The 10,010-nt window shown below is 34.1% G+C and overlaps 1 non-coding gene across 1 annotated transcript; it reads right to left on the reverse strand.

Moving 5' to 3' along the window:
* Positions 1-1,216: 1,216 nt before the first annotated feature.
* TRNAS-UGA (transfer RNA serine (anticodon UGA)) lies at positions 1,217-1,298 on the reverse strand. Its single transcript has one exon. It is a non-coding gene; the product is annotated as a tRNA-Ser (tRNA).
* Positions 1,299-10,010: the final 8,712 nt, after the last annotated feature.

The following is a 10,010-nucleotide window of genomic DNA, read 5'->3' on the forward strand; positions in this document are numbered from 1 at the left end:
TGGGGGTTGGGGGAGGGGAGACCAATGTTTCAAAACAAGGTTCGGGTGGTTGGATCATCTAGCCATTGATCTTGATTTGGATTGTCCAGATGACTGATATGGAAATAAAGAAGAAAAATGTGTGAGACTCATTTTTAGGAACCACCTGTAGGATTCTTATGATTGAAGAAATTTTGAATAATTAATAAAAAAGCAAAAAGAGAGACTTTAGCCTTGGATGTGGCTAGTTCTGAAACTTCCTGAGAACCGACCTAGTCTTGGGAGGATTCTTGTTCAATAGATGATTCCCAATTCAACTCCCTGGGTTTTAGGTCACTGGAGAGGAAATATTTTCGTTTATTCCATCTAGAACTTTCAGAAATTTTTTTCGTTTGAAATTTTAAGATCTACTTTATGAGACTGTGATTGGGGAGTATATATTAAAAGACTATTTATTATTGATACAAGAAAGTCGCAATCATATATTTAATGAGCATTGCGCATAATCAATGGCACACTTTTAGTCGATTTTGACGATCAAGAATGAGTGTGACCTCCTTATATTTGAAACAAATAGTCTCATCCTATTAATACTAAAAAAAAGAACAAAAGAAGAAAAGAGGTGTCCCTCAAATACATTTAAATTTTTTGAATTATTTTTTTTGACAAATATTTCTATTTTCATTGATAACTACAAAAAGAACATTACATCATTAGAAATAATTAGAGATGATAAAAGAGTTCCACCTTTAGCTAAAACAACAGCTACAGTATTCGCTCCATGATAAAATAAGAAATTAGAGAATGTAAAAGAGTTCAACCTTTAGCTAAAGCATTTCTCTCCATGATAAAAGAACAGGAGACCGAAAAAGTAGCTATAAGATCCATAATAAAGAACAACGTTTTTTAAGAACTCTCTGCAATTTATTACACCATCTAATCTAATCATTACACTATCTAATCTAATCACATGGAATCCCCTTCAACTAAACAACTATTACCAAGATTTTTAGCAATAAAAATTTCAACCCACTAAATTTTCTTGAAATTTCTAATGAAAATCTTCAACCCACTAAATTTTTTGTGTTCTTATTTTTAGAAACGAAAATCTTCACAACTCACTAAAATTTTTGGACTTTGTATTCAATTCTTATTTTGCGAACTTTTTAAGTTAAAGGGGACTATGTATTCCCTTACTTGTTTGACGTTCATAATAGAAAAATTCGAAGGGACTGGGCGTCGACAGCAGGGTTCGAACATGCGCGGGCGTAGCCCAACAGATTTCAAGTCTGTCTCCTTAACCACTCGGACATATCGACGTACCGTGCCATATAATATAATATGTTTGTAAATATATAAATCTATGAGAATATGATGCATTCCTGCACGTGAAAGAAATAAGTGTGTGAAAAATCATTTGGATTGGAATCGATTCGGATCGAAAATCGTACTAACAGTTTTAGATTAGAATCTGGCCACATGCCCCCCCAGATCCAACCAATTCAGCACAGTCCTTACCAGTTTGGTAACCAGTTCTCTTTATCAAACCGGTAGGTTGGAAACTGTACTTGTTTTTTTATTTTTTATTTTTCGTTGTTACTTTTTCCTTTGTTATTTATTTATTTTTTGTTGTTATTTTTTTCTTTGTTATTATTATTTTTTCGTTGTTAATTTTTCTTTATTAATTTTACAAAAAAAAATGACATCGTGGTTCTTTGTTAATTTGATTTTTTTTTTCTTTTGTTAATTTGAACCACTTCAGGACGGTGCATACCAGTTTGGTTATCGGTTCTCTTATCAAACCAATAGGCTGGAAACTGTACTTGTTTTTTTATTTTTTATTTTTCGTTGTTACTTTTTTCTTTGTTATTTATTTATTTTTTGTTGTTAATTTTTTCTTTGCTATTATTATTTTTTTGTTGTTAATTTTTCTTTGTTAATTTTACAAAAAAGACATCATGGTTGTTTTATTAATTTGATTTTTTTTTGTTATTTGTAATTTGACAAGGACATTATAGTTTCTTTATTAGTTATTTTTTCTTTTGTTAATTTGACTCTTTATTAATTTGATTTTTTTTTGTTATTTTTTCTTTTGTTAATTTGACAAGGACATCACGGTTTTTTTATTAATTTTAATTTGATAAAAAAGACATCATGGGCACTCCACGTCCTATCACCACAAGTCATTGCCGTCAATTTCATTTGGTGCACTTTCAACTCGCGCGTACAACTCATTGCCCTAAAGGTTGGCTGTGGCATTTATTTTATGGAAACTTTGCAATTTTCGATATGGTATATATAAGCCCTACTTTTTCTCACTACAATTTCCATGAGGTGACTAAATGGAGCATCTTTACCACTTCTACTTCGAATAAATGGGGGCCGATAGAACGATAAATTTTTGTAACTAAGAGTAACTCATGCAAGAATAAATTTATTTTTATTTTTTATTTTCATTAAAATATGTTTACAAATTTATATTTTGAGCTATAATGCGAATTGATTTTGGATTTTGAAAAAGGACATGTTTTTTATGCGGCCATGCCTGCATATATAGAAATGCGGGTCTCATAATAAATCTATTTTGTAATGGATTTTAAGACTTAATTTTTAAAGACATGTAATCTCTTACATGGAGATCATGGATATGAATAAATAAATAAATTTTAAAAATTAGAACTAATAATTCTAGTAAGTAAGCATTTGGACTGCTAGTTTCTATTGATTTTAAATGGAACACCTACTTGCATTCATCTTTAAGATGGATGCTTTACACTTTCTGAACCGTATATGTAGAAATGCGGTCCAGCCCATATGAAATAATTTTCCTTTAAAAAACTATGTTTTAAAAATTAATAATTTTCTGAATAAATGTGGGGCTTTTGATGCATATATTTTATTGATGCATATGGTATATGATTCAATCTTTTTTTTATTTTTTATTTTCTCAAATTTTAAGCATTATTTTCATTTTTTAGTAAAAAATCATTTTGTTTAAAGAGTTTTTTAAATGTCATTACATTAAAATTTATAAGAGGTTTTATATTTATTTTTAATCTTATGATATTGGAAGTGTTTTCTAATATTTTTTTGATTCATATTTGATGTAATATTATAATATTATACTTAATAATCATGCACGAATAACTAAATCTTATATTTTCTTTATTAAATTTATATTTAAATGCCATAACATACTATTTTTTCTCATATTTGTAAGTAAGATTTTTTTTAAAAAAAATGAGATGTTATTATAAAACAAAGTTTAAATTTATTATTATTTTTATAGTAAAATAATTGTAAAATACAAAGTACTAATTCCAATTTTAGTATATAATATTATAGTTGGTTAGGTTGTGATAATTTTTTATGAGTAGAGAGAGTTTATAAATGTTTGATGTGATACTAAATTCACTCTATAAAAGGTATTTTCATTTTTAATTGTAATATGGAAGTGTGTTCTAGAATTTTTTGAATCATGTTTAATGCAATATTATTATTTTATTTTAGAATGAATAATTATACAGATATCCAGATAGGGAAACAAAGTTTCAATATTCATATATTTTTGTAAAATAACAAAAGTACATAGTATAACAACCTCATTTTGAAAACACTACTTTTTGGGTTTGTTTTAGTAATTTTTGAAATATTTTTGAAGCCAAAACCAGCTCGTATTTTCGTTTGGAAAGCACTTTGGGCATTAAAAATGTGGATGATGGCTCTAAAACCAATTTCCAACACCAACTATAAAATTTGAAGCTTAAAAAATGGTGCAAATCTTACGAATCATTGACCATTTATTTTTAGGACAAAATGCACTTGCTAGAAAATATGATACAATACAAACTATTTTTAGGATTTGAAATCTTAACTATTTTCACAATTACCGTTACGTCAGAATTGCAATTATCAGTAAGTAAGTTTTGAGATAAAGCTTTACTTATTTTGATAGGGTTATAGCCCAATCAAAGTATTCTTTTTAATAAATATATTAATGCAAATTTAGAATGTGGCCAAGCTAAATAACGATGCCAAATATTCAAAATCATACGACCAAGATGAGCGAGAGCTAAGTCATGAACGACAACAAACCTGAGCATGAATTGCTATTTATTCTCTTTTGTATGTCAACGATCGATTAACTATCGGAAAAAAAGTTTATATAAGGTTGATGCCCACCTCATAAATCACTGCCATAGGAACCTCCACATCAGCCCTCTTGTTATTGAACATCTCAGTCACTTGGTATTATGTAAACTCATGGATCTTGGTCGGTACTTCCTCATGGACGATTGCGTCTCTCCCTGCTTCCATCTCCACCACAGAAGGATCAGCAATACCCTCCTCAGTTCTTATGTCATGCTCTCCAAGGACACCTCCCAAGCTAAGCATCATAGGTGGTAAAACTACCCCCTCCCCCATGTCCTCAACTGACAAAAAGTTCAACAGGGGTACGAACCCCACATCTTCTTCCTGATTTAAATCAAGCTCACCCAAAGAAAGCAAAAAGGACTCAGCTGGAGGATAAATAACAACATCATCTTCTTCTTCCTCACTGAGAACCACAATAGGAAGGTCATGCTCTTCTGATGGGATACGGGGTGTCTCCTCCACCAATATCTTATGTGCCGCTTTTCTAAAGGGTAAGAAGTTACCAGCCATCTTAAAACAAAGCACCTGCAAAACCTTCAACAACGCATTCTGATCTCCCTTCAAAGCCAACCAGATCCACCCAACCAAGTCTTCTTCACCCTTAGCAGTTCTCTCTGAGTCTTTTTATAGCTCAATCTTCTTAACCTCAGAGAAAGATGCATGAGAGATAGTATTTTCTTCCAAATACTCTATCCTAATGCAATCATTCCTTGGGAAGACTTCATCGATTGAGCTCCCTATCAACCCGCCGCCACCTGTCATATCTATGTCCTTACCATTCAAAAAATCCTACCCATCCTTAAGACCCAAATCAAAATACCCTACCACCTTGCCTTTTCCTCTAATATTTGTTGGGGTCTTGGTGAGCTCCCTATCCCGAATAATAGGCATGCTAAGTCTAGGATGACTAATAACACCTCCAGTTACCTATAAGTCCTTACCAACCTTTGGTCTCTAAATCTTTTTTATCTTTTGAAATTGACCAAAATCCCTAGAAATCTCCCTGCGATCCCTAAATCCATGGGAATATCTCCCACATGTCCTCTAATGGTTGACTGGATTTACAATTGAGATTCCTGCCATTGTAGCCCTCTCTGGAGCTTTAGAGTTATAGGCTCCAACTCGATCCCAGACATTCCACTTATTGCTTTTGTAAGTAACCCTCATCCATCGATTGTTGTCCACCTTATGCAGCAAAGACCCAGTCACCCCCAGATTCTTGACATGAATAGCATCACAACCTTCAATAGATACATCTATTGAGAAATCCTCATGGCCCACAGCTAAACGAACCTTACGAGGTCTAGAAGAATCGACATTTCGATTGACCTGCACTCTAACAAAAGACAAATCATCACTTTTCAACCCCTTCCAATCAATACCCAGAAAACCCCTATAAGAGTTGCCAAGACGTGAAATACATTCAGACTCCACACATGAATAAGAACTCGCCAAAATCTAATCCAGGAAGCATGCTTAAGAACTAAGGACACATAATCTGAACTCTTTCACTTCCCCAAATATAACAATCGACCACGTACTCTAACCACCTGAAGCATAAGAGCGACTTTCAAGATCCAACACTGAAAGCAAAAAAAAAAAAAAAAACTTAATATTGCCCATCCATTTCATACCTGGAGAGTAAGCTAAACCCTAGGTATGTCCAGCCCAATCCCCTAAACCAAAATTATATTTGGAATGTGGAGAGAAAGAGCTTTCCACTACACAACCAACGCTCTTGATCGCCTCGGTGACTTCCCCATGATCAAAAGAGGCGCAAGCGATCTCCTCAGGAGGTCACCTATCCCTCTTACCATCTTCTTCCTCTCATTCCTCATAGATCTCCATCCAAAAGAAACACTACTTTGGGAAAGTAGGCTGGCTTTCTAGTTGGTTGCAACCTTACTGGAAAGAAAGACCTATGAGATCATTTATCAGGGAATACATTTTTTTTTTTTTTTTTTTCACCCCTTTATTTTGGCAAAAGATCACTTACAGGTGGTATTTATTATAATAAGATAAATTTCAAAATAAAATCAACATAACAATAAAACCAAGATCTTAACAACTTGATGCTATGAAACAATTATGTACTATGCTTGAGAATAAAAGATAAGATTGCAAGAAACAAAAGAAAGCGTGCCGGAGATTACCTCAACCGTGCTTATTACACTCTACACTAAGTTACCACCATTCGATGGCGCGGGATCAACGGTCTAGCTTCAATCTCGAATCGGGAAAGCAAATTTCGGTCAAGCGACACCAATGGAACATGAACCCCTTTGATCACAAACTCAAACCCTAGGTGAATTCTTTTAGCAACCTAGTATGAGAGAGATAGATTACCTTTTTTGTAAACCCCAAAACTCTTAGCCATAAACATATTTGAGAGATAGAAGAGAGAATAACTCCATAACCGAAACCTTTAGGTTCTTTTACAAAGTGGGAGAGAGAAAGATCAAATATGAGAGAGAAACTTTATTAATAGAGAAAAATAGAAAGATAATGTGTAGAGATTTTTGGTAGAGACAATCTCTTTTTATAGATTTTGAATAAGATTAGGGTTTCTTAGGGTTTTCTTTGGCTTACATCTTATTGTGAGATTGAACATAGACTGTCAATCATGGGTGACTTGTAGAGTGAGAGATCTGAGCCATCTATTCTTTAGATGAGCCACCAACATTATAGAAGGTGCATGAACCATTATTCTCTTTTTCTAAACCATTTTTCCATAAATAGAAATTAAATAAATTAAATCGAATCAAAATATTGTGCATATCATAAAATAGCACATGTCTACTCAATCTTTTCACAAAATATTTCAAAGATATATTAAGTTAATATCTTCCAACCATATGGCCACATGCCATATCACCAAAAAATAGGAAAGAGAATAAGGGTGGGGCGTGCCACCCAAGGGAGGCACTCATAGACCCCACTTTCTAAAAATATGGTGGGCCCATATGCACAATGGGCCCCCATGATATTTTTATATCTTTAAAATTGATAAAAAGATTTTAGAATATTATTTGAATATTTAAACAATTCTAAAATCAATATCTTTAATTTTATAAATCAAAAAATTATAAATAAAATTTTCAGGGGTTCATAAAAAATCAAATAATAATCTTAAAATAATTTTCATCATAAAAAACATAATTAAATTAATTTGATGGGAAAATGATCCATATGGTTTAGGAATCAACAATCATGGGGCACTCCACCTTCAACTGTGGACTACATACTACACTTGCTTTATCACACCGACCTAGTGTTTCCTATGACCCACAGACCAAATAGGGGCTCATGAACGGGTCACCAAAGTCCGTTTCAATGAGCCAAGGGATCGCAATCCCAGTTTGTGGATTTCAAGTCCTCCCCTAGAGACAAGTCAAGATCACCAATACATTATGCGACCACAGTTCTATGCGCATAGGGGTATCTCTCGCACATGCATACGCTTCACCCTAAAAGGTGGATTTCTGGCTTTCCCGAATGATCTATCGATATGCATGACGTGTGATGGTACATGAATGAGGTTTTGGCCCCTGTCTCTATAGAATATCATCACACACAAGGGTCACACAGTCGCTCGGCTCACTCATCCGGGTATATTCTCCGACCTCATAAAGGGCTAACCCATTAGAATTCTTATCGGTTTGTTCTTTATGTCCAAGTAACATGGGTTTTTCTAGCACAGTCCCATATTTGCAAACGTCATTTGCTTAGTATGGCTCACGAGGGACCACATTCCTACTGAGTTCATGTTCCACTTTATCATTTCATTTTACAAGCACTCATGAGGCCTTTAAAGGCCACATGAACCCAACATTAGTTATACAGATAAGGTTGACATTGTTGTTCAGTCATTAGCATTGGCAACGCTCTCTCTCTCTCTCTCTCTAGCCATCCACTCTTGCCTCAATGGCAGTCTTAGACCCATGATGTTTATCATGGTTAACCCACATGTGTGATGGCCATAGAGGGTCTTGGTGTTGGGTTTTAGTCATCACGGTTCTACAAGAACAATGATGCTAGGTTACCATCATAGTTCTGTCTCGTGATGGCTTTGCTAGTATTTAATTCCACCAACCATCATGATACTATTACAGCTATGGTGTACTATTTCATAATTGAGATTATAAAAAGGCCATGATAGTTTAAGCATCATGGTTCTGAACCGTGATGATTTCTAAACCATACAATCCCTCCCCGCCCCTTTCCTCCTTCCTGCCCTTTTCTCCTTCCCAAACCTTCCCATCCTTCACTCTATCTCTACCTTCCCATCCCATCCCTCACTCTATCTCTCTCTCCAACAGCAGTAACCCCACCTCTCTCTACCGTAGCCTTTTTTTTCTCTCTCTAATCTATCATCTATTGCTATCATCTCCTTTCATCTCTTAATCTCTTTACAGGTTTTCTGAGATTTATTTTCCAACTCCTAATTGTGAAATATACACACCAACACTATTTTACAGGTATGTTCTCAAAACTTGAAGCTCTTATATATATTCCTATTCATGTACAATGACAACATTTTGCAAGAAATATTGTGTATTTCTTTTAATAGTAGTTGATGGGGCAATTGGATTGTTTTGGTATAAAATATTGCACAAATAAGTGTTAGCTCTGTATTAGTATTATGGTATCTGTATTGGAATTTTAATGTCCCTCATAATGCTTCCTCATTATAATGTATAGATTTCCACAAACATTTATACCTGCATTGTTATCAACTAATAAGTTATTGATCTCAAATATTTTCATTTCACATATGCTTCCATTGGGGAAATTGGATATCTCAAAATCGATTGGGTTTGTACACACCAATAATGGTCGATGACAAAGTGAAAATCAATTTATACTTCGATAGTTCTGTCAAGAGAAGTTTTAATCATGGACGGGGTGTTTTTATGATGGTGGGTACCTAAAGGTTACATTTGTAAAAGTGGATATTTTAACATTAAGTATTCACCAATTTTTTTCCATGAGAGCATAAAGCAGAGTAAATACAAACAAGAAAAATTTATCAGCAAAACAAAGAGGGTAGTGCTTGTGCTCTCAATTCTGAACTTTGACTTAGGGCAGTCTATATACTAGCGTAATTTTTTGGCTAGAGTTTATATGCAAGCATGCATATAAACTCCTTTCAAAATAAGGACACAATTTCTATGCGGCTAGCCCGCATATTATAAAAATACAGGCTTGACAATAAATAAATTTTTTAGATATAATTTGAGCCAAATTTTTAGAGAATATATAATATTTAACATGGAGATCATGAATATGGAATTTATTTTTTAAAAAAACTAAAAAAATAATATATTAAAAAAATATTTAAACCGTTTGTTACACTTATTTTTAAATATATCACCTATTTCCATCCATCTTTAAAATAGATGCTTTAACTTCTGGACACCATATTGGGATTATATGCCGTGGGATCAATGTCTTTTGCACAAGAAGTGCACAAACACTTTGTTCCATTCGATTCAAAATCGAATGGCTGAGTATTACATTATGGACAAACAGTGCGAGGAAACTTTTGTTGGGATGCACGGATCGTTCCCGCGCATCTGTCTTCCGGCTCATCTCCCTCTCAATCTTTCTCTCTCTCTGTCTTCCCTCTCATCTCTCTCTCAATCTTTCTCTCTCTTCCCCGTATCTCTCTCTCTCTGTCTTCCCGCTCATCTCACTCTCTCAATCTTTCTCTCTCTTCCCGCGCATCTCTCTCTCTAAAAAATTTCGCACTCGTCTTTACTTTTGCAAATATCTCATCACTATGCATTTTCGAGTTTGAGCTTCGCTCTCTGTACCTCTGAAAACAACCGAGCGTCCAAGTGTTGTCTCTCTCTCTCGAACAATGGAAATGGAAG

The sequence above is a fragment of the Amborella trichopoda genome, chromosome 11 (genome assembly GCF_054954075.1).
Source record: "Amborella trichopoda isolate Santa Cruz 75 chromosome 11, AtrichopodaSantaCruz75HAP2 v2.0, whole genome shotgun sequence".
NCBI classification, from domain to species: domain Eukaryota; kingdom Viridiplantae; phylum Streptophyta; class Magnoliopsida; order Amborellales; family Amborellaceae; genus Amborella; species Amborella trichopoda.